Source organism: Protopterus annectens, chromosome 1.part2 (genome assembly GCF_019279795.1).
Source record: "Protopterus annectens isolate FY-2018-M chromosome 1.part2, PAN1.0, whole genome shotgun sequence".
NCBI lineage: Eukaryota > Metazoa > Chordata > Ceratodontiformes > Protopteridae > Protopterus > Protopterus annectens.
In genome coordinates this window covers 530,302,106-530,328,248 of record NC_056727.1, presented here as the reverse complement: position 1 = coordinate 530,328,248, position 26,143 = coordinate 530,302,106, and the positions used below count along the sequence as shown (strand labels likewise).

At 41.5% G+C, this 26,143-nt stretch overlaps 1 protein-coding gene across 1 annotated transcript in view; it reads right to left on the bottom strand.

The window, feature by feature from the left end:
* RDH13 (retinol dehydrogenase 13) overlaps positions 1-26,143 on the bottom strand; it is a 407,557-nt gene that overhangs the window by 334,018 nt on the left and 47,396 nt on the right. The gene's annotated exons all lie outside the window — the stretch shown is intronic.

Genomic DNA, 26,143 nt, shown 5'->3' with positions numbered 1-26,143 from the left:
AAGGAGAATAACAGCCATATAGAATACTATATTCATAAATTAGCAGGAACTTTTCTAAGAACTATGCCAACATGACTATGGAGAAAGGAGATCTTGCCAATAGACATGAATGAATCAGGGATGCAGAGAATAGGCGAGAGGGAACTGGAATTTATTGGAGAAAACTAGAAAAGGAACTAAACTATTGGAAGCAAATAACTAGACAGGGAAATGGAAGAGGCCAAGAAGACATTCGGACTGCAGACTACAGGCTGCCCTCCTTATCAGGGACTGATATCAGAGTACAGGCAAACAAAAACGGATTGGGGATTACTAAGTGAAAGACTTGCTCTGGTACAGTTTTTATTGAATCTATGACAGAAGAATCTGTTAAAAAAGGATATTTAGTACAGCATACAAAATACTGCAAGATAACTATAGGAATCAGGAGGTTGGAAAAAATTGGGAAGAGTAATTGAAAATGCAGTTCACAATAAAACAATGGGAGGACATATGTATGGTTCCCATGTATGCAACAAAAGTTTTAAAGATTTAGATTTTTGTTTGGAAGTGTTTGCATTGGTATTTTTATATCCCAAGTGGACTCCAAAGAAATTTTCCTCAGGTTAGATAGAAATGTTGGATGTGTGATGGGGAAGAAACACGTACGCGAGAGCATATGTTTTGGGAAAGCAGACTTTAGAAATTCCTTGAAGCGTACTCTCTTAGAAATATTGGATGAGCAAAGCAAATAGATGTAACTATGGAAATTATTTTTTGAGCTGGGATACAAGATGTGATTTGCCTAGACATGGAAAGGTCTTGCTAAGTTTAATTCTGGTGGCTGCCAAAAACTAATTACTAGAAATGGGAAATCAAAGTCTAAACCAACTGTATTTGAAATACTGAATATTGTAACAGAGATAAAAGAATGGGAATTGGGATCTTTACAAAATGGTAGGAGCAAGTTACATAGGAAAATGGAAATTGTGGGAATAATACATGCAGAAAAATGTTTTGGAGGGAGAGAGATTTACGGGAAGGCAGAAATTGAGCAATTTATGGAATGTTGGATTGATGATAATAGTTATACAAAAAAATATGTTATCTATAATATTTGTAACTAGAAACATGTTAAAGTGGTTTGTTTTATAGACCAACATACATCGTGGAACCAGACCTGATACGAAAAGAAGAGTCCAAAGTAAAATTCTTCCGTTTATTCACAGCCACAAAACAACTCAAGCGCTTTTGTCCGCCACACTACTACTTCTTTTGGTATCAGGTCTGGTTCCACGAGGTGTGTTGGTTTATGCAGTTCTTGTTTCTCCTTGGAGAACATTTTATTTCTGTGCATGTGGTTTGTTTTATATTATGTAAATGTATGTTTGCCTATGCCTTAAGTGATAATTCAATACAGATGTTAAAAAAATGAGAGCATAACCTTGTTTACTCAAGACCAAAGTCTTAGCCTCAATAAAACACATTCTGCCAATATGCTACTTCAGACATCCATGCAACACAGCCTTTGTTATGGATACCTGAAGCACTGGATGGTTTCCACTTGGATTACAACAGTTCTGTAACATCGTGAAAGCTGGCTGACTAACCTGAATTCAGTTCTCCTTAGTTTCGATTAAATTCTCTTTAACCATGAATAAATGTTTTAAATCTATGCTAACTGGAATACTGAGAACTGCCATCCAAAACCGCTTTGAGGAAACCTCCCAAAGGAGGAAAGCTTTTCTTTCCACCTTTCAAGTATGACAATTATTTACAGACTGCTTTACTTATTACCATACTTCATTACATGTCATGTTCTCATAGTTATTCATTTATGTATTCTTTTCTCTTACCTGCTCATTTTTTTATTTGGCCACAATCCCAAAATGATGCTGAGATGCGAAAATATATATATATATATATATATATATATATATATATATATATATATATATATATATATATAAAGTAAAGCATTCTGGGTAAAGAAAACATGGCCATTCTTCAGAACTATAGGAATTTACTTATTTTCTGATTTGACTACTACAGAATCTCATATCTACCCGTTACTTGCAATATCTAGTTAACAACATATGTCTTTACAAAGAATCTCTTGGGGTTGCAGTACGAATACAGCAGCTTGTGTAGTAATATAAATGGTGAGGAATTTCTTTCAATTATTTCCATACTTGGCCCCATGAAGTAATGAAAATGAAGTTCTTAACTCTGGAAAGGATTGAAGGGGGATTAAGCATGCATACACACGCATATTGTCATAACAACACAATGAATACTCGCTTCTGGCACTACTGGCAGTTCAGAACGGCATTCTACAATTTAAGGTAATCACTTACACTTCACTAGGTTATTGGCTCAGTTTTCTGCAAAAAGGTATCAGAGTCTCCTTAAAAGCTATATATCTTTGTTTCTTTGTTTTGATTGTTACTAAGAAATTATTCTGTATCATCCCCAAAGTCAGTCTGCCAAGTTCCAGAGCCCCTTCTCGATTTTCCAGATTGATGTTTCAGGGAAGGATCTAGCTTGACCCTCTCAGACCAGGGACATGCAATGCAGAAAATTTTGAATGGAAGTTTAGGGAGCAGGTGAAGAGGAGATAACAGTAACCCCATATAGTAACATGCTGTCAACTGAGAAAGTTTTTTTTGAGGTTTCACTTTAAGCACTCAAGTCCCAAATGCTCAGAACTTACTGCTTAGATGCAAAGGACCCTAGTGTCCTACAGCTCAGATAGGCTGCTACTCATGCTTGAACTCAAATACGAGTTCAGTTAAGCAGCTGTAGGGAGGGAGCATTGTTTATGCTCAAACCTGAATAAGAAATCGAGTAAGTAGCTGTGGAGAGGTAGCATGAGGACAGTTTTAGGGTTAGGGAGCAGGAATACAGTTTTAGCATTAAGCAGCAATCTGGAAATTTAGGTTTAAAGGGGGTGGAGTTTTAGGTTTAGGAAGTGGGAAGGGAGTTTTAGGGTTAGACAGCATTTGGGGAATTTAGGTTAGGGGGGAGAGTTAGAGTTTTGGATTTAGACTGCAACTGGGGACTTCAGCGTTAGAATTTTAGTGTTGCAGACTAAGAAGTTGGGTTGAGAATTCTGTGGGAGTTTTAGGTTTAGTGCTGAGTTTCTGGTAGGGTTATGTAGTGTGGAATAAGGTGGTGGGAGGGCTATGCAGGAATGGGAGATCAGGCTACTGGAAGTTGAAGCATTTCTTTTTTTGAGCAAGTGGCACAAAACAGGTGTGTTATGAGCCACTAGTATGTGCGCACCTGTAGTAGACCCCATTTTTGACTATGCTTTACCGACATCCCACTCCAGTACCCTGCAATGTGAAACTAGTCCATTTACAAACTGCTGGTATACGATTCCATGATTTTGCTGCAGGTTTATTCTCGCTGGAAAAATCCCTCTCCCTATGAGGTAAACTAATAAAATGTTATTTAATCCCTGTACTGGAACCGACTCTTTGGAGACCAGGTTAGATAATCAAACCCAGGACACATGGATTACAATCAGGGCTTCCTCACCTCTGTTATGGAGCAGGCTAAAAACTTGTACACCACTTGTACCCCTATCTGTGAATTCAAGTCCGGTGAAGGATAAGGGATACAGTTTGTGTGCCTGTAGTTGGAGGGATAGTTAGTCTATGTGCCACTGCACTGAGGAGGAGACTGACTGCATCAGCAGTTTGAAAACAACAGTCCTTATTAAAGGGGTCAGTGCTGAAGGTTTGTGGTGAAGCACCACACAAGATTAGCTGACTAACCTCCTTCTAAAACATGAAGAATGAAAAAAGAAGCTCCTTGTAATCTCCTGAAATATAAACATCAGTTCCTCAGCTCTGTAATCCTGAAGACAAAGTGATAATCTATCAGGTGTGTGCTTTGCATGCCTTATTTCTTTGGTACATCAGTGCTTTAATATCAGAGGACAAACATGTGGGAAGCAAGTACACTGACAATGTTTTGAACTTTTTGTGAGGAAAGTAAGGGTCACATCTGTTGCGGGAAGGGTATGAACAGTGTCTGGTTAGAAACTATTTAATGACTACTCGGGGTAAAGTCACTGCATGCTAATCACCTTCAGCAGTAAATATGAGACAGGCATTTTCCAGGTAAAAAGAAAGAAATGAGTAATATTTTCAAACTGTTAAATCTGACACACTACAAATCTCTGCACTGGACTAACACCAACATCACGAATAAGAACTTATGGTCAAGTTTATCCTCAACATTATTCCAAGCTCTTCTCAAGCATGGGCGAAAAAGGATTTTCTGTTTGGTTTTATAAAATCTGGAATGCAGTTTCAGAATATGTCAAGCCACTGCATACCTTAAATGATTTGTTAACAACTATCAGTATAAAAGTTTTAGAAGAGCTCTCGGATCATGTGGCCCAGGCAGGTATGACCCTAGCCCTGAGTAGCATCCTGCCTTCGCCCAGAATGATACCACAATATAAGGACAAAATGATTGACTTCAACAATTGGCTAAGCTTCTGGTGTCATTCAACGGGGATCCAGTATCTGTCTGCCTGGGATGACATGATTGACAGACCACGATGCTTTGCCAGAGATGGTCTGCACCTGTCGCCCCTGGGATTCAGGTTACTGGCTAAGGCTCTTGCCACCCCTATAGTGCCTTTTTAGGCAAAGTTCAAAGGACAAAACCACCACCGTAACAGGTACAAGCATGCAAAATCTGAAGGTAATGCTACTCAATGCCAGAAGTCTAAACCTCAAAATGCACTCTCTCGAGGCACTCCTAAAAATGAAGAACATCGATATCTGTGCAGTAACTGAGACCTGGTTCAAGGCTCCAGAGAGCACCCCTGCAATACCAGGCTACAACTCTTACCACACTTTTCGGCCACCAAACCAGGACCAAAACGCTGGAAGGTGGAAGAGTGTCAATATTCATCAAGGATATTCACACCACCAGGCTAGTTGCCCAACACAATGCGTCTGAAATTCTCCAGGTGCAACTAACACTAGGTAAGACTGAAATCCAAACTGTAGCTTGCTACAGATCCCCTACCATACCCCAAGATTCTCACTACACCTTTCTAGACATACTGGAAAATATTAAGATAGAACCAAACACCCTAATACTGGGTGATTTTAACTACCCTGCCATTAACTGGGAAAACTACTCGTGTACCAACACCTTTGCCCAACGGTTCTTGGAATTCATAAATTCCAATGCCCTGGATCAACTAATCCATAGTCCCACCAGGGGCTCCAATATCCTAGACCTGGTCATTACCAACATGGGAAATCGATGTTCCACACCTATGGTCACCCCCCTCGTTAGTCAGGTCTGACCATAAGCTAATCACCCATAACTTGCACATCGCACCCCCACCCCCCAGTAAGGAAAGCTCCATAAAAAACTTCTCCAAAGCCAACTCCATGCTACTCAAGTCAGAAGTGACAAACTTCATGACACCCATGCAGTCGGGAACTGAAAGTTCAACTGCTGAATCCTACACTAAGGCACTGTACGAGCACATCCACTCATGCATGAATTGCGCCATCCCAAATAGAACCAAGATGCTCTCATCCAAAAAAAGGAAGCCAATCTGGTGGTCCCCTACCATAAACAAACTTGCCAACGAAAGGAAGAAACTGTTGCAAAAAAGAGGAAAATCCCAGGATGCAAAAAACTCCCTTACCAACCTCAGTAAGAAACTGAGACCCCTCATAAAACCCTCCAAAGCTAGTTACGAAAATACAATTGTCAAAGATTCCAAAGACAACCACAAGGCATTCTATAACTATGTCAAGAATCTAAATGGCAATGCTCAGATCTGCTCTGAGCTAAAACAGAATGGCATTAAATATACTGATCCCAAGGATATTGCCAATATCCTGGCAGATTGATTCAGTGCCAACTTCACCCCCCTCTCACCCCCTAAATGGCCCATCTCAATACCGGAAGACTGCCAAATTCCGGTAATAACGGCCACACAGGTAAAAAACGCACTCTCCAAAGCTAAGAATACAGCATCCACGGGACCAGATTACATCCCGGGCTGTGTACTACATGAACTACAATATGAACTGGCACCTCACCTAAGTATCATGTTTAATCATAGCCTCACCTCAGGTTTCGTGCCCACTGAGTGGCGCAGAGCTACAGTTATCCCACTCCACAAGGGGGGATCCACCTTGGATCCCAGAAACTACCGTTCCATCAGTCTGACAAGCCTTATCTGCAAGGCCATGGAGCGCATTATCATGGAACTTATAAACAAAGACATTGGCAACCTTCAAACACTGGACCCCACCCAGTTTGGGTTCGTGAAGAGCCGATCTTGTCTCCTCAACCTGATTGACTTCTTTGAATCAGTCTCCAGAGCCAAGGACAAGGGTAAGGTGGTCCACACAGCCTATCTAGACCTTGCCAAGGCCTTTGACACCACCCCCCACTCTGGAATCATAGATAAACTTACTAAGCTGGGCATTAATCGCTACGTCACCCAATGGGTTGCTAACTGGCATACTGATAGAACCCACACTGTAAAAGTAGCCGACTCCAAATCCAGCTCCAGACAAGTGACAAGTGGAGTACCTCAGGGTTCAGTCCTGGGACCGCTCTTGTTTGGCATCTACTTCTCTGAAGTACAGGCCAACACTAAGGGACTCTGGGAGTCATTAGTGAATCCCCAAATTATGTGGATACTCTACAAAAGGGCCTTAAAGAAACAAATGCTTGGTGCCAGAGCCATGGGCTCAAGCTCAATGCCAAGAAATGTATAGTTATCCCCTTTGGGAAAAAACATGCATCTGTGAAGTACCACATAGGTAGCAATACACTAAACACCGAAAGTGTGATAAGAGACTTAGGGACACAGGTGGACAGTGGTCTCACCTTCGATAACCACATCGCCACAACAGTCAGGAAATCCTTCTATGTGGCACACCTCATCACGAAGGGCTTTTCATCCAGAAAAAAGGAGGTCATTGTCCCACTGTACTCATCCGTCATTAGACCCATTATAGAATACAATGCCCCGTTTGGTATGTACCTCTCAAGACATCTGCAACAACTGGAAAGACCTCACAAATACCTCACTAAAAGAATCACAGGCCTAAAGCAGATGCCCTACGCTGACCGCCTTAAAAAAACTCCAGCTATACTCTGTTGCATATAGTCTACTCAGAGGCGATCTCTGCTTAACATACAAGGCCATGTCAAACCCAGAGCTGTTAGACAGGCTACACTTAAAGAAATCCCAATCCCTCAGAGCCACATGCTCCAGGGATCTAAACCTTGTTATCACAATAAACAAAACATGCTGGAGGGATAGGTTCCTGACCCAGAGACTCCCCAGACTCTGGAATAGATTGCCCATACATGTCAAGCAGAGTGCCTCTTTGGCCCTCTTCAAAAGGAACCTTGATGATTGGATGGGAGAAAGGAAAATCATCCCAGGGATCAAGTCAGTCGCCCTGCTAGACAGGGGTCCAGGGAAGTAAATAGTGTGGGAAGAAATAGCCAGGGAATTGTTATGGCTAGGCTTGTATAGGCCCTAGGGCTGATAGCCTAGTACCAACCTATGAACCTATGAACAACTGTATAACTTAATATAGTTATGTGGTAATCACCTTTAGTTCAGTGAAGGTAAATTCAACATTATGATGGTGGCAGGCTGGTAAATTAACAGTATTTAGTCGCTTTAAGAACGTTAAAATAAACTTTCCAAATTCTAGATTAAAATGACAGATCCAAAACCCAACACTTCTTCACAGGCTATAATTACAGCTGTGATGACAAACCAGGTAGAACAAGAATTGGAATCCTATTCCTTTATAAATCCCACTTTACTATCACAGAAATTGTACCTCAGACTCTGATCCAAACCGTTTACTTGCAAACTTTTTATCAGCTAATACCAGCCTATCCACCTTGCAGTAACTTACATGTCATCCCCATCCTCTGTTAAAAAATACAGTTACTTACGTACAGCATTATTCTGTAGCAGCCAAGTACAAAAAGATAATCATTCTGGAAGATTTCATTCTTTACTACTTAGGGCCCCTTTTCAAACTACATTGCTAAAACTTCACCTGACATAGGTCACATTCATCTCACTGCAGAACCAACTCGTCCCAACCTACATTCATACTGGCATGCTCTTCTAGGTCTCCTAAGTGCCAGCAATTCCACCAAACTTTTCAATGGCTCTGCAGAAAGCATATTTGCCTTTCATGACAGAAACTTGGAAGACCTAGATTCCATTTTCCCTGCAGGTGAATGGTTTAATTTTTTTCTTCTACTTACACTACAGTGCAGCATTAGAACATGCTGTGGTTCTTAACTGTAGTGCCCTTCAGAAAAATTGTTAAACTGAGGTCACATCTGCCTGAGTCAATGGTAGCTGAGGTGGATGTAAAAGATCTCATGGCACTTGCCAAAAAGAATAAAGGAAGTTGACCAGTGCCTTGTCCAAACTTCCCCATACCCAGCTGGGATTAACCAGGCAACAAAGTATTAGTTTAAAAAAAAAAAAAAAAAAACACAAACATAATATCCGTTTCATAGCTTCTCATCCTACCTCATTTAATAATCACTGTCCCATTACTTTCACACTCAATGGCTAAGCACTAAAAATATCTACTTCATCCAATTTTATTCAAACTAAGTCTTCAATAAACATTAGTAATCTGAGACCTCACTTAGCCACCATGGATTCTCTCATACTTAACTCATAAAACCCCAACCTTGCAGCTACAACCTTAATAAAGACCCTCCTTCAATCCTCAAGACAAATTTATTTCCTTATTTTCAGGGTTATGCAATTGCAGCAAAAAAAAAAAAAAAAAAAAGGCTAACAAAGGAACTAAAAGCTCTTCTAAACCAAAGAGACGAACCTTGGCATAACTGGAAGCAAAATCCACCCCCCCAAACTTGTAAACAATTCACCATTCTCTAGAACCTAAAGCATACTTTCTCTCATACAAACTAAAAAACAAGAAAACAGCAACAAGGCAGGAAAAGCCACAAGTGACTATATACCACACATTCATTAAAAAGTTAACCTCTTTTGTCCATTCAAACTTTCTCTCCAATTAGGCAAACTAAAACAGTTATGAAGTGAAGTTAACCCAACTAGTCATAAACTCCCTATGTCATTGCTACTTCTGCCACCCTGCAGTGCACAAGGCCAACTCTGCCATGCTGACATTCTTAAAAAAATGCAGTAACCTACCATAACTCTCTCCAGAACATATCCTGCTTCCTTCCCAGCTGACCATACACTACTTTTTACTATAAAGAAATTAAATTCAAACATTTAAAGCGCCTCAATCAAATTTCCTATACATGGCCCCATAGTCGTTCACAATCAAACCATGTTTCATAAACTACTGCAAATAACTCATCACCATCCACTACTGAATACATACAATTTATCTTAAATACAATGCCCAAATACCTTCAAAACAACTAAACACGCTAACACATCTAATTTCTGATCCACATCTATTTTACCCACTCTAGCTAAAATATTTGAAAAGATCATTTACATTCAACTTTGAAATTATGTTAAAGTAGTACAATTTTCTAGCCCTAACACAACATTTTTGTATATGTCAGAGCACCATGACTGCACTCTTATACTATCTGATGAGATATTACATAATATGGACAAGTAGACCCTAACACGTGACCTGTTTATATCTCACACGAGTTGTTGACATTGTCTGCCACATCACCTTACTTAATCATACGCTTATAATAGATATCAGTCCTATGGCCTGTACATGGTTTCAAGACCTTTTGTCTCTTCTAACTCTCCTCTGTCCAAAGATAACTCAAACGTTATGCCTTTACTCCTCTATTTTATTCAGTCTTCATTAATAAACTGCCAAATGACCTGTTCCATCTTTTTCTCTTCCTTTATGCAGACTAAACTGTGATATCTAGGTCAAGCCCCTTCCATAATGAAATACAAAGCCAAGTGGAGGATAATCTTTAGGGTCCCTATTAAAAATCAGTGAACGCTTAACATAGCGAACGCTGTTTAATCGAACCTCTTTAGTCAAAAATGACAAAATCCCGAACACACGGAACAGCGATTTTTTTTCCCAGGGAAAAAAAATCAGTGGGCCATTTTCGGGACTTTGCCATTTCCTCCACTGTGGTGCAATCTCGGAGTTTGTATATTTAAGTAGGGTGGTGTGGGGGGCAAAGCCCACCACTTTATTTTGTGTTTTTGTTTGATTTTTTTTTTTTTTTTTTTACGGAGCAGCGATTTTTTTCACTAGGAAAAAAAATCGCTGTTCCGTGTGTTCAGCATTTTGCCGTTTCGACATTTTAGGGTCGATTATACATATTATACATATATATATGTTCGCTGTTATAATATAGACCTGATCTTTACACACTATCCCAATGAGTTAAATACAATAATATATACTTAAACTCATCTAAAACAAAAAAAAAAAAAATAAAAACATACTATTTGGCATGTCCTAAGAAAAAGCAATGACCTCAAACATTTTAGAATCAATTATATAACTTTTTCTGTACGGTCTTTCCTTGTATAAAGCCTCTGCTTATACATAGTCTTTTGCTTGACTCTAATATAATTAATCAAAATTATGTTCAATATGGTCCTGTTGTTTTTTTTTCCCCACATATCTTGGAACTATGTTCTCATACGCTAATCCTAAAATTAGTGTACAGTAATCAGTGCACTACCCCAGGAACAAATACAAATAATACAATACCTTTAAAATTTACAATTTTATGTTATTACTATTATTATATCGTTAATGAGCTGTTATTTTAATGCTTTATATATATGCCCAATAAGGTTGTAATTAAAAATGGGACCTATAGTCCAGCTCAACTAACTGTAAAATAAATAAATACAATTTTGATATAATCCCTGCTGCATTTACATGGGCTAACATGCACTCAATTAAAAAAGTAAAAAAAAAAAAAAATTAATTAATCAATCTCAGTAAATTTCATAGGTAAGTATTTGGCACTCAGTCTACAGACCATTTCTAGCCTAGCCAAAAATCTCTATTCAAAAGTTCTCTGTAGCCACAAGGAGGGGAATTCAATATCTCTCCCGATAGCCAAGATTTCTGAGGTCACTGATCCTTTTAGTTATGACTCTCTGAGGTCTCACAAATTGTCCGATATGTTTAGACAGAAAAATGCCAAAAGGTGCATTATATTTATTAATGGATCTGACAAGATATGAGTAAAGGTGAATTAAGACTTCTTTGGATCTAGTAGAAAAGCTTTTGGAAATCAGATTGGCCAGATGGATGAAAAGCCTTCTGATCCCTCACAACAGTGTCTGATTGGAGGGGCGTATCTCCTATATGGTAATTTAAACTATTTTGTATACTAAAATGAACTATACTACATTATTGCATTTAATTTGCGACCCTTGTGCTTGCACCAGTTGTTAACATGGGCTAACCCACGTTGGAGCAATTATGAGTCAGTTGAAGACCGAACATTAGCACTCAATTTACAGTCATCTGCAAACTGAACTTTTTTTTAACTTTTCTGTTTCTTTTCACTAACTGTCTACATCTAATAATTTAATGACTAATTGGGTAAGATAGGTCTTTATTGTAAATACTTAAAATGTACTAGTTGTATTTACTTCATTTTGTTTTATTTTTACTACAGTATTTGTTTCACCTGATTACTGCATATGTAATTTTTGCTTATGTTGTGCTGCTGCACTGTTTTTCTTGGATTTTGTATATTGCCTACTATGTTATCTTTTTATGTTTGTATTGCTGGAGCTTTTCTCCACAGGTCTCCACTGAAAACAGGCCATTGGCTCAGATGGATTAACCTGGTTAACAAATGTTAAATAAAGTTAAGTTAACCATAGGCCAGGACAGCTGGTCTGAAGTTCTGAGAAATATATGCCAAATAGGAGACAGCCCAAAACTGAGCCCTGTGGTATACCACTGGTAATGCTTTTGCTTTCTGAAGTGGCTCCTGCAACACAAACCACAAGGGTTCTGTCATACAATTAGTTAAATATCCACTGCACTATATAAGGATTTATATTCAAATTTAAACGTCTGTCAATAATGCCTATATGGGGAATAGTGTCAAAAGCTTTGGCCAGATCTGGATATACTGTTTGTACAGCATAACCACTATCCACTGGTTCAGATACTTTTTTAAAGAAATTAATGATGTTAAAGAGACGGGACATTCCAATGACAAAGCCAAACTGAGGAGGCAGGACCTTCCTTTAACAAAGCTAAACAGATGAGGGTCCAAGGGTAAAAGATTTTCAATGCCAAGAATAATAAAGTCTAAAATAATGTACTCCTAGCAAGACTAATGGGTCTGCAGTTACCAGGATCCATTGTTGGGCCACCCTTGTGTAATGGCATTCATTATAATGGCCATTTTCCAGGCATCAGGAATTTAACCAGTGGAGAGGCTTAGATTAAAGAGGTTATGTAGGGGTTCAGAAAGACCATATCTGGCACTAATAATCAGGCATCCTGGTATGTTATCAGGGCCCACTGGATGACACACTCTTGGTTTTTGAAAAGGCTGAGAGAATGTGTTCCACAGTAATTAAAAGGGGTGGCTGGGATAGTAGAACCTGTGGAATAGTTGTAACTATGGGTGGAGTAAAATTTGCACTAAATTTGTTAGCTAGGATATTAGGTATTTTCTTTGGCTCAGACAGTGTAGAATTATTGTGGACTGGCTCTGAATGTCGTTTGTTGTTGGTTCTTAACTTCCTGACACAGATAAAGATAGATTTGTACTTATTTTTGGTTTTACTGGCTATTTTAAGTTCATACTCAGCTTTGAACTTCTTAATAGTTCCTTTAAGCTCTTTGGTAGTTTGCTTAAAATGTGCTCTTAAGGTAGGTAAAATTATCATCAACCCCCTTTTTCCCCCATTTTCTACATGGGGTGGAGGTGTCGTGTCAACTGTTGCCATCTCTCTTGATTCAATGCCACCCCTCTGCCTTCTTCAACACTCATGCCTGACTGTCGCATTGGATTACAGAATAATTTATTTAAATCATCAAGCAACTGAAGAAAGTTATGATTTTGAGAAGTCCCAACACACACAGCCATTCATGGGGGAAGTACCACTAGTTTTAAAGGATAGGGTCATAAAATTATAGTCTGATTTAACAAGATATGATGATACACATGGAAATGTACAAGAAGTGGCCATATTTGTGAGGAGTAGATCAAGAATACTGAGGTTCCTATATAATGGTTAACTATTTGTAAATGAGTATTAGAATTTATAAAGTCAAGGAAGCACTAATAAAGCAGACCACTGGCAGTGTAGGTCAGCCATTATGTTGGTGGACAGTTGAAGTCGTCCAGTAGAAAGGTCTTTGGTTTAATGGGAATTTCAGCTTATGCGTTAAGATAGCTAGCATGCTCAGGAGGAGACACATAGGGCATTCTATAGCTAGCTACAAAGAGATAATTAGTCTTGTTTATGGTGATTTGGACTTCTGGGAATTCAAATGTGGTGTCACAAGGAACCTGTCATGATATATCATGTGCACTTTAACTTCAGATGAATGCTTACTATAAGAAATATGTTTTAAAGATTTTAAGGTCCCTATCATAGGAAATCATGCAATGCATTATCTAGAGAATTAGAGGGGGTGAGTAGTAAATGTAAATGACATTTTATTTGTTGTGGACCAAAAGAACTGCAAGTTTTGAGTTGAGAATCTATAAAGGTTAAGACAGACATTTAAGTAACAGGATACACTGCTTGATTATGGCTGCAACATTCAACTAGATCCTCATGGGTATAAAGAAGACAATACCATGAAATATGTCAAGCTGGAAACTAACTAATGAATTAAAGTGCAAGTCATTTAATTTATTAATTTTTACTTTAGTTTGATAACAGGGTAAATGGACCGACTGACAGACCCTTTTTGGTCATGACCTAGGCACCATTGTGCAAGACACAAAAAAGAAGTTATGTCTTACCATAACGTTCCATCTGTGTTGTTGATCTTCGTTCATTCATTACTGATGGGTTATCGGTTCCATCCTCGGAATCGAGCCGGCCAATATCGAGCTCGCGTACCAAAATTTCCGAGCCAAGGTCCTACCCAGAATGCTCTGCTCCCTGTTACCTCAGATTGAGTTTGCAAGTTGATAGATAAATGTAGAGGCTACCTCTGGTCATAACAGACCTACAAGAAAGGAGTACATGAGATCAAACAAGAACCTCGGAAGGGGGACGAAGGATGGGAAGTAATGAATGAACGAAGATCAACAACACAGATGGAATGTTATGGTAAGATATAACTTCTTCATCTGATGTTGTTAATCTTCATTCATTCCTTACTGATGGGACAGAGTCCTCAGCTACCTGTATTCTTGGGTGGCCCTCATGGAAGAACATTCCTGAGCACCATGGAGCCAAAGGAAGCTCCACATCTGGAAGCAAAGTCCAATTTGTAACAAAGTCTGGTGGACGATTTATGAGATGCAATAAGAATATTGCACACAGGGGACTAAAGGTTTTCATGCCTGGCAATCACAGGAAGTGGAGAAACCAAGATGTCAGTTTCAGGGTTGTTAGAATGGGGTGAATCAGACCCTGTGGATGGGAGATCAATGTTGGGGATGGATTGAGGATCCACGGTTGATCTAGCAGATGAGGCCAGAAAAAGGGAAACCAGACTTGTCAAGGCCAATATGGAGCAATGAGGATCACTTTGCTCTTCAACTGTCGTGCTTTCTTTAGAAATTGGGAGATGAGGGGGAGAGGAGGATAGGCATAAAGAAGACCCGTGGGCCAAGCGTGGAATAGAGCGTCCCTTGCTGACTGTCCCCGAGGGGGGATCAAGGCAAAGTAGTTGCTGCACTTGTAGTTGGTTGGGGAGGCAAACAGGTCGTAGCAAGGCTGGCTCCAGCAGTTGAAGATTTTTGCCGCTGTCAGAGGATCGAGGGACCACTCCTGAGGCTGTAGAATGCACCTGCTCAATTTGTCCTCTATCAGGTTGGAGCTCCCGGGAACGTGCACTGCAGTTAGAAAGCGGTTATGAGCCATCACCCATTGTCATATTCTTAAGGCCTCTCGGCATAACGGGTAAGATTTGGTGCCCCCTTGTTTGCTGATGTACCAGACCACTGACATGTTGTCTGATTGGATTGCAATAGTCCCGGACGGAAGGATGGAGTGAAATGCTTGCAATGCTAGAAGCACCGCCCTCAGTTCCAAGACATTGATATGCAAAAGGGCCTCTGTCTCCAACCAGGTGCCTTGGACCGAGTTTCCCTGACATAGCCCCCCACCCCATCAGGGAGGCGTCCGTGGTCACCGTAGCTGTCGGTTGATGGGGGATGACAGAGCGAGACTATTGTTGGGGATTTAGAGGCATCCACCAGAGTAAATCTTGCTTGCATCTCCGAGTTACACTTATTTGAAAAGACAAAGGATGTTGTAGGGGGTACCACTGAGTGAGAAGTAGCCATTGAAGAAGTCTCATGTGGAATCTGGCTAGAGGAACAATGGTAATCTAAGCTGCCACTGACCCCAGTGGCTGAAGTACAGCTCGAGCAGAGGATTTGCAGTGACAGAGCAGCAGCTGAACTTGTTGTCTTATACTCTGAAGTCTGTGTTCTGGAAGAGATGCTGTGTAATTTCTCGTGTCCAACAGTACCCCTATAAATTCAAAAGACTTAGTTGGGGTTGTGTTGGATTTCACCGAGTTTATAGTGATTCCCAGGGTTCGAGCTGTTAAGACAGTATACTGCAGGGCTTCTTCCAGTAGACGCTTGGTGGGGGCATTAAAGAGCCAGTCATCTAGATATGGAAATGTCTGGAATCCTTGAAGTCGCAAGTGAGCGATAACCACTACCATACTTTTTGTGAACACTCTGGGGGCTGTAGAAAGACTGAAGGGCAGGGCTCGAAACTGATAGTGACTGGCTCCTATACGGAAGCAGAGGTATCTTCTTGAGCATTTGTCCATTTTATGTGGTAATACGCATCTTGAAGATCTACACAGTACATCCACTTGTCTTCTTCCAGAACAGGAAGGATAGACTGAACCGTGACTATCTGGAATTTCTCTGTTTTTACAAATTTGTTTAGTGTACCGAGATCCAGAATTGGTCTCCAGTCCCCTGTCTTTTTTGGCACTAAAAAGAACCTAGAGTAAAATCCGCATCCTATCTGGTCTGGGGGGACCATCTGGATGACTCTTTTTTGCAGCAGCTTTTTGATTTCATGTGCTGCTGTTTCCCTTTGACTGGATGGAATGTTGAGTAACACTCTTGATGAGACTGGACAAAGATGGAAGGGGCTGTGATAGCTTCTGGATATAATCTATTGTACCCAAGAGTCAGTTATCTTTTGCCAGGCAGCGGGGTACAAGGAGAAATGACCCCCAACCCCTTCCAGAGGTGAGCAGCCGGGCAACGCTTCAGAAGTGCTGATAGGGTTGGCCAGAGAAAATCTCTAGTACCCCGGTTTCGCAGACCTCCTCTGCCCCGAAAGGGGCTTCTTCCATTGGAGTTTCCCCCCCTGCCTCTAGGGGAAAACTTGACACGTGCATCCCAGAAAGAACCCTGTGATTTCTTGTGCCAGATCTTTCCGCTCCTTTGATTTCTGGAATAGAATCGCTAAGGAGTGGAGTGTCTGACACCAACGGCAGACAAGGTTTTGCCATCTTGTTCGTACCGTGCCAGTGTATCTTTGACTTTCGGGCCAAACAAATAAGCGGCCTCTATGGGGGCATTCATAAAAGAAGCCTTAAAGGAGTCTGCAAAGTCACAAAGGCGCATCCAAGCATGCCTGGTGACTATACCTGCGCCTACCGCTCTAGCCGCCCCTTCTGTTGCATGAGAAATAAGACGCATAGAAGAGTTGGAAATGGACTCTAGGGTGGCTATCTGAGAACCCACATTATCACGGACTTTGTCAGAAACAGCTCCTGCCAAGGTTTCAGAGAGCTGGTTGATAAGATTTAGCTGAAGCCTGGTATAATGTGCCAAATAATTCAAAAACCTTATGGCGGAGATCGATGAAGCAAACACACACTTCCCTAATCTGTCAATCGCCTGGGACTCCTTGTTGGGCGGATGGACAGTTTGGCTCTCTTCTGCCAAATCCTTCTTAGTAGCAGCTGCCACCACCATAGCATCTACTGGAAGACCATGTGACTAGTGGGGGTGCTCAGCGGGGGGGGGGGGTGATAATATTTTATCTGGTCTCTTAGGTATCACTTCCATGGTATCAGGAGCCTTCCATGCGCACTGCACAATGAGCTGGACAAGCTCATCAGCAAGTGGGGTGACCCAGGAGGCAGGGGGCCAGGCACGAAAAGCCTGCAGGAATACGGATTCCTCAGAGGAAGGATTAGAGGGCTTCCAGTCACCCCTCTTGGGGATCTCTAGGATGTCACCAAAGGCCACCTCATCAGAGGGTGACCGTGGGGACCCTTCCCCATCACCAAAATCCGTATCTTCAGTCAATGACTCCTCAGTGGAGTCCATGAGTTTCCTCTTGCATGATGCTTTGCGGGGTGCTTCCCAGTGGGAGGTTCTGGGGAAGACTGCAAAGAGGGGGTCTCCTGTGGACAAGAGACCTGAGGCTCTTGTGCCCGGGAGTTGGAGCTTGTGGCAGTTGTGGCACAGAGGGGGGGAGAGGACTCCGACAAATGAGCTTTGCCAGCAGAGGCAAGCGCCCTCTCCATGGCCTGGAAGGCTGGCCCACTCAAGGAGGGATGGGAGCCCGGAACAGAGTATGACAACCTTGGAACTGGAGTCACACCCCACCCCCAGACCAGGAGTCTCAAGAGGACCATGAACCGCAGGAGAGAGAGAGAGCATCCCTGGAAGGTGCCATACAAAAAATCAGCATGGAGCCAGGAATGCCCTCCCAACGGCACAGCCACTGGCCTGAGAAAAGCCCGATGCCCAGTGAACCGAAGGCCACAAGGACGACTCTGGTTCCAAAGTGAGATCCACTACTGGAGTTGGAGGAAGGGAAGCTGCTGTCAGAGTAATAGGCTTTGAAACTTGATTGGAAGTCGAAGGAGGAGTATACGTTGGGGTTTGAGGCAAAATACGCTCACCTGAATGAGAGAACGTGGACATCGATGGTTGAAGGAGACCTCTGGCCACAAGCAACTGGCCGACAAGCCGCAACACATCCTGCTCAGAAAGACTCTTGGTTGACCTCATGGAGAATGCTGATGGCGATTCTGGCCTTTCCAGGAAAGGATTACACTGACTGCTTGCAAAAGGATCCAGTGAAGGGGAATATTTGTTCCTTGCTAATTCAATAGGTGCAGAGCTCAGAGCCGAGGAAGTCTGCACCGAAGAAAACGGTGTGGAAAAGGTCTACGCCAAAGTTGTTAGCATCATAGTAGTTGAAGGTGTCTGCACCATAAAGGCAAAGGTCTGCTCCAAAGGGTACGGTGCCGTAGTGGAAAGTGTCTGCACCGGCAAAAAGGACGGTGCCAAGAAGGAATGCACTGAAGTACATGTCGGTGCCGAAAAAGTCTGAGCCGTGGAGTACATAAGAGTCAAACTTGGAAGTGAAGGTGACTGTACCAACGGTGCCAAAGGGGAGTGAACCTGTATTGATGGTGCCATTAGGTGTTGCGACAGAACTGTTGGAACTGTAGTTATCTGCAACGGGAACTCCGGTGCCGATATCGATAAAGGAGACATGGCTGTAGTCAGGATCATTTCTGTCGGTGCCAAGCCTGGTGCCGACAGGGTCACAGGTGACAGCGCCAGAGTAGTAATCAATTTCACCTTCATGTGAGTCAACTCCCTACAATCTCCAGAGGGAGAAGAAGGGAGTACCTTCGATGAAGAAGTGGAAGAATGCCTCTTGCAGGGTTTAACAAGAGGAGGTGATCCCTCCGACCCAGAAATAGCCTCAGAGAAAGGAGACTTGAGGAAACCTTTCAAAATTAACTTATTCTTCCTCTCGTTAAGAGTCCTGGTAGACAAGTTTTTAGAAATCCCACAAGGAGTATCTACAGTCAAGTGGGAGACATTAAGACAGTAGACACGGCCATTGGAAAGCGGTAACGTATGGCCGCAATCCTTGCACTGCTGGAAACCAATGGAACATATCCGACATAGCTGGTGTGGAGAAGCACAGTAGCAAAAGGAAGAATAACGGCTACCCAAAAAAAGGGTAAAAGAGAAAAGGAAGAATTACCAACAATGGTAATGGAGAATTACCACAAGGTAAGAAAAGAGGGTAATAAAGGGAAAAGACTAAAGGGAGAGAGTCTAAAGTGTGCAATAGGGTAGGAAAATATTAGAATAGACTTTTGAAAGAAAATAAAATTTAGAGTAATAATATATAAACTGTCAAAAAATCAGACACTTAGCTGAGAGAATGGCTTGACAGAGCTATTCAGCAACATGGCAAACGAGATCTGAGGTAACAAGGAGCAGTGCATTCTGGGTAGGACCTTGGCTCGAGAGTTTTTGGCTGACGCGAGCTTGATATTGGCCGGCTCGGTTCCGAGGATGGAACCGATAACCCATCAGTAAGGAATGAACGAAGATTAACAACATCAGATCAGAAAATTATCCACAGAGTAAAGAATATACAGAGTTGCACACAGTACAGTAACAATATAGAGAGAAAACAAATGTATGTCATTTATAATTATAAAATGTAATTAATGTAGGCATTCAGTCATTGGTCATCTGTTAAAAGCATGTTTTTACAAGAAAGACAGTGCGAGTTAGAGGACTAAAGTTCTGACTTGTTAATGAGCTGCTTCCTGTGTCATGGGTACAGGGATTGAATCTTTCCACCTTCATTTACCTACTGTCTGACCTTGCAAGTCACTTTACCAGGCAATTGGAAATTTGGGCTAGGCCCCTTTATGGTCTCCAGGACTTCATGCCTGGAACCAAATAACTATAAACTATGAACCTATGAACTTGACTACAATGTGAGATGCATAGACTACACACAGTCACAGAAGAAAGAGGATTTGGTGCCCTTAAACAGTTGTTACTGCAGTTAGCATGGAATCTGAAAGTGAGATACCAATATGCAGTAGCCTACAGACTTCAAAAACTAGAAAACCTAAAATCTAGTTAGAGTATCATTCAGAATGATGAATGCGATGCTGTCATTTTGATATAAATATCTATACTAGAAAAAGAAAAAAAAGTCAGTCAGAAAATGGCTGAATTAATCTATGATATCAAAGACAGGTACTTACAACAGCATGAATGCATAAATACAGGTTCACAGCTAAACAGTATGAAAGAAAGTTCACATACAACCTCATAGAATTACTGTAAGCAAATCCACAAAACTGTGTAAAGATATATACATCTACATACAAACACATTTACACAGATACTCATATATGCACTTTTAAATGCACAACTTTGAGAAAGTCCAGTGTGAACTGCAGGAGGGGAAGAAACACAACACAGGAAATATAATAGAAATTATTACCTAGCATACTACCAACCTTAAACCTTCCTTTCACAGATGTCTGGAATATCTAAGATTCAGATGAGAAGGACAAGGTCCCCTGTAAAGAAATGTTTGACCCTACCTATGTAAATGCATGTTAAGTACTTAAGTGTCTAAACAGACCCCCATTCTGAATATTCTTCACATATTAGTAGCCCTGCAATTACACCCCTGACACATGCAAACCTAAGCCACAAAAGGTACATAGATGTGTATCAATACATAGAAAATGTATGCATGTTTATCAATACCAACAAAGGCCCAGCTATGGCAATTCCGATACTTAGCCAGTTACAGAGGTACAATTGACAGTATGGTATCTTCTAAAAGTCCCAACCAGTTCTCAGCCCACACTTATTCCTGGCTCCTGGTTGTAACCCCACCATGAAGACTCACCAGCCTCCTCCTTACTCTAGATGTGTGTGACTGTGGGGGACTTGCAAGGGCCAAGGAACCACCACAGTTGCACCTGTAGGAGATTGCGTTTAGCTAACATAGGCCCTAGCTCCTACACATGCTGGCATTCTTTATCACAGGCAACTGCCTGCAACAATTCATGGTCTACAAATATCTCTGCTACCCTTTTCTAAGGAAACGGCATCTCCCAAAATAGTCTGCATGCTTATCTCAGCTGCCATTCCAAGCTTTGGTCTCCACAAATGCTACAGAGAATGGTCAGCAATATCACTGACACATCATATTTCCCTATGGAAACAACAAGCAGGCAAACCCTCCTCCATCCTGAAAACTCCAAAAGGCACCACAGCCGATGACATAACTGGCTGCCAGGGCTTCATCCCCTCTAGGACTAAAGAAACAGCCTTGAAAGGTGGAAAGTCTGCAGTAAAATAAAAGTAACTGGCTCTCTCCATTCACAATCCCAGTTATGTCCAAGAGGAAAAATACAATGGAGACTAGTCAGACCTTGGAAAGAACAAATAGTAAATCAATTTGTATGACTTTAAGAACAAATACAAAGGATTCTGATAAAAGGCGAGAGCCTGTGTTCCAATAAATGTGCAAGTAGTTATACTCATACCTGCAGCTATGTGGCCAAAGCATGTCAGATCTACTAGACTTCTGTGACACGTCAGGGTGACCTATGAGTTAATCAACTGGGGCAGTACTGGGCATAACTCTCCATTAAAGAAAAACATCTTCCTCTAGTTATTGATTCTGTCTGGTGGAAGGCTTCCTAGAAATGTCAATCACTTGGAAAATTTAACTTTAACATCTGATTGAATAAGAAGATTAGAAGAAAAAAGCTAAGCCCTAGAGATAGGGTCAGTTGTCACTGTCTTATCCATCTGGGCTTAGAAATGGAAGTGTTTCTTACACTGCCAGACATCCAAGAACCTGCGACCACACCATAATCATACTCCACAGGGTGAAAATAACTAGTTTTCGTCACGCTGTCGAGAACTTTGACATAAGGCATGAACTTGCAGATTATGGAGAGAATGCATATAGAACTTCCTTTATCATGGAAGAAAGAACACAACCACTGAGCACTCCTAGAATAGCTGACTGCATCAAATACAGCAATCACATTCTCCTAGGTGGTGAACAGACCAATCTCCAGATGTCCACTTCCAGAAGGATTCATGTCGACTTGTCACAGGCATTTACATAAAAACATGTTTGGCAATCTCAGACAGCTTTTTTCTGCAGGGGAGAAGCCTGCCCTGCAACTCTTTCATTTGGGGGGAGCACATACCAATTCTAAGTCACACAGCAGTGGGAGAAAATGTAACCTCAAATAACACTGAAAGTGATTTTTGGCTATTCTTATTCCACTGAATGATACTGGATGTAAATGCCTTTGGTAGATCGACTGGAACCCCTTCCACAATAGCCTATCTGGAAGTTGCTTCTGGAACCCCAATTCCAGAAGAGAATTACAGGAATGTTTGTCTATTAGCCTGTTTGCTCTCCTAATGTGAAATGCTGAAAGAATGATATTCCCACTTTCAGGCCACTGTCAGATATGCATCACCTTTCTGCACAGACGATAAAATATCATGTCCCCTTGCTTACTTAGGTACCACAAAATGGATTGATTGTCACACAACATTAGCAGATACTACACCTGCAGCACTTCTTACAAGCTTCTGATGGTTTGGAGGATTGTCTTGAGCCTCAGACAGCTGATGTGAAGTCCCTTCTCTGGTGGGCCATGCCTCACAAATTGGGAGGCAGCCAAGATAAACTTCTGACTATACCAATAAAGCACCTGTAATACGTACTTGCAACAGATTCATTTGCAGGAATGGAAGGCCCACCTGAAGACTGGGCGAACTGTCTACTTTCCCAGGGTTCAGCAATAGGAGTTTGACACTAGGAGAAGATCCAAGAGCATTTGATGGCTCTATAACCATCAATAACCCATAGCCCAGGACAATGTAGCAACCTCATGTGTTCAAACAGTACCGAGTATCATGATGGCCATCAAACCTCGAAGCTGAAAAACAGTTTGAGTTTGGAGTCTGCACTACATTGTCACCTAAGCAGCCAAGGTCATGACTCCTTAGACCATATGATCACACCTTGAGAAAGCCACTATACTTACATCAATGCCCGGGAATCTACTAAAATGTCCTTCAGCAGGGTAACTGAGAACCAATCATCCAGACAGGGAAAACATATCACATGGTCATCACCTTCAAAACTTTAGCCACCATGATCAACATATTAGCAAAGAATTTGGGCACTGAAAAAAAATGTCAACAGGCTCTACTAGGGCAGAAGCACACTCACAGCTCTGACATGACAAGACGTCAGTCATGGCCAGCAACACCATCCAGGTAGCTTGTGGAAACAGAAAGAAGTCCTCCAGACATAAGTCCAGGATGAGATGGAAACCATGCAATCCTTTCAGGAGAAATAAGGAGTGAAAGACTTCCCACCCTGCTGCATTTGAGACAGGGCATGTCCCAAGAGCTCTGCTGAGATAGTTTAGTCTCTAAGCAGAAATTTTTCCTAGAAGGAATCCTAAAAGCTCTAAGCTACAGTTGATCATGACAATATCTAAAACCAAGTGCTTCTTGGTAAAAGGTTCTCCAAGCTGGTGTGAATTCAAAGAAACTCCTCCCCAATGGGCAGCCCTAGACAGCACTCAGCACTAATGCAGCTGGACTGCAGAATCATCCTTTTATGTAACTCATCAGCACAGGTAAGACCAAGAAAGTGTGACTTTGCCCTCCTTGATCTCTATGAAGGCTTCTTCCTCTTTCGGGGCTGGCTAGCTTGGAATAGGAAAAGAAAGAGACAGCAAGGACCTTGGGAGTCACAATGTCCTCCAAAGTGGTAAGGCCCTGTTGCCTTCTCAAGAGGTTAGCCCTTCTCCCTTAATCAAGGCGTACAAAATAGTGCTATTTTTCAGTTCCTTCTTAATGGAAATCTCTTCCCCAAATCTGAACAAACATATCTGGCATTGTATCTTGGTATTATATGTACCATTAAATCATCAGAATCACTCTTGGTCTTTCTTACTATATTTTAATTTCTAATACTCCAAAATGGCCATCACAGCGTTGCCATACTAATATGATTTTGTTTGCAGGCTGTTTGCCCTCCTCCCAAAACAAGGTTTGTGCCCTTACAATACGACAGGACTCATTATGAATGACCTTTCACTTCTTCTCCAGTGAGTTACTGCCTTTTCAGATAGCCTGTGAAAGCTGAACCAATGTTTTTATTTAGTTGAATTACTCTGATACATCTTCAAAGCTTATATAAACATTTCTTAGTCCATTTACAGTGCCTATGATACATAAAATATGAAAAGCTAGAGATTATAAAGTGTTCAAAGTTGTAGTCCTTAAAATTTCCAGACCATCCCCTCCTCCACACACCTTCACAGAGTGAAAGTTGTTGGTTTTGCTGTATCACTACAGTTAATAATCACTATCCATATGTTTGATACTCTGCTTAATGTGTGTAATTAAACAGATAAGGCAGTACTTCACTGAATAGAATAGAGTGTATGCACCAACCTGTTTATGTAGCACTGCAATATAAATTATTCCTGTTCTTCTTATAAAGATTTCTCCAACTAACTCTTTGGAAAATAATTTACCTTTAGCTGTTTACAGAACCTTACTGACCTCAACAAGGTGATATTAGGATGCAAACCTAGGCAGTGACCAACACTAAAATTTACAGAGTCTCTACTGTTAAGCCTTGGTCATGCAGATTTAGATAAATTATTTTCTGAAACAAACATCTGAAAAGGAAAAACGGGAGAGACCTCTATGATCTGCTGTAGGGACAACTGTAAGGTACTGATGGGTTTCTGAGCACTAAACAATATTTGGGTGATGAGACAGTGACTAAAAATAACTATGAGATAAGGTAAACACCACTGCAGGGTGGGGTCTTCCTTTTGAGGGAGGAAAAACCCCAGCAGTGACATCCTGCAAAAGTAGTCTGCAGTACAATGAAACTTGCAGCAGGTCAAATACAAGACCACTCTGAAACCTGCAAACAGGGTCTTCACTACCAACTTCTTGAGGCCAGAGTCTGCCAGATCTGCAAGCTTTCCCAGGTCCTTGTTCACTGAAGGGGGGCTGTAACATAAGCAGGTGAGTTGACTGAGGTCCCCAAAGCTCAGTATGGCTGAGGACTATACTGTCTTACTCCACCTTTTCAGAGCTTTAGACTGTCTGGGGGCAAGCTAGTAAAATGATGTGATACATGAGATCACAGAGCAGTTCAATTATGACTGGTGAGGGCTCTCCCCATTTAGCTGTGGGCTTGTAAAGGGCATTAGTCTTCCTGGGTGCTGCAGGAGCAGAGACTAGGTGGTTCCATGTTACATTTATGGCATTCTTAATGACTATGTCCACAGAAGAGGGGCCCAGGCATCCTCTTCCTTCTTCACCAGATACATGTTTAGGCATTTCTGAGAGAAAGAATGGGTGGGCTGTCACAGGTCAGTCTAGAGGGAGGCCCTTAAGTGTCTCAAGGTCTTTCTGATGAATGGGTCCACAAAGAGAGGGGAACTAACAGGTTGGAAAGACTCACTGTCTCTGAGGCAATGACCTCTGCATCATCATAGGAGGGAGTCCCATGCTGTCCACTAACTCCAAGAGCAAGCTTATTCAAGGGGTCAAAATGTGTGATGCCCCTGTGTGCTGGATATTGGTGAAGGGAATCTGGTGACAGTGCTAAACAGGCATGCACCAAATCCAGCACTGGAGTCAGGTCATATTCGCCAAGGGTACGGTCTTTCTTCCAAACTTTAAATTCCCACTAAATGCACGTCTAGCTGACATATATTTTCGTGGAGTACACATCTGTGTAAGCAGTTGGTATAAAAATATGATAAGCCCTGTGCAACTATAGATGGCTGGGTATCTACATAAAGTGTCTGTGTAGAGAAGATACACGTTCATTCGATGTCTGTGCTTACTCTCTTTTTCTGCAGCCTGAAGACTGTCGTTCAGAAAATAAAGAATATTCTTAACAACACAGCACAAAAACATGCGTCTTTTATACCACAAACTGTAGAGTGGCAGTCTACATGGTAACTGGTAATCCCTAGGTTCACAAGGGTCTTACTTTAACTTGCTGCAAAAATAAGTCTGTATTAATTTAAGGCAGTGTGCATGTCCGTACACGTGGAATATTCAGCGATCTTTATATAAGAATAAATAAAGTGTATTATAC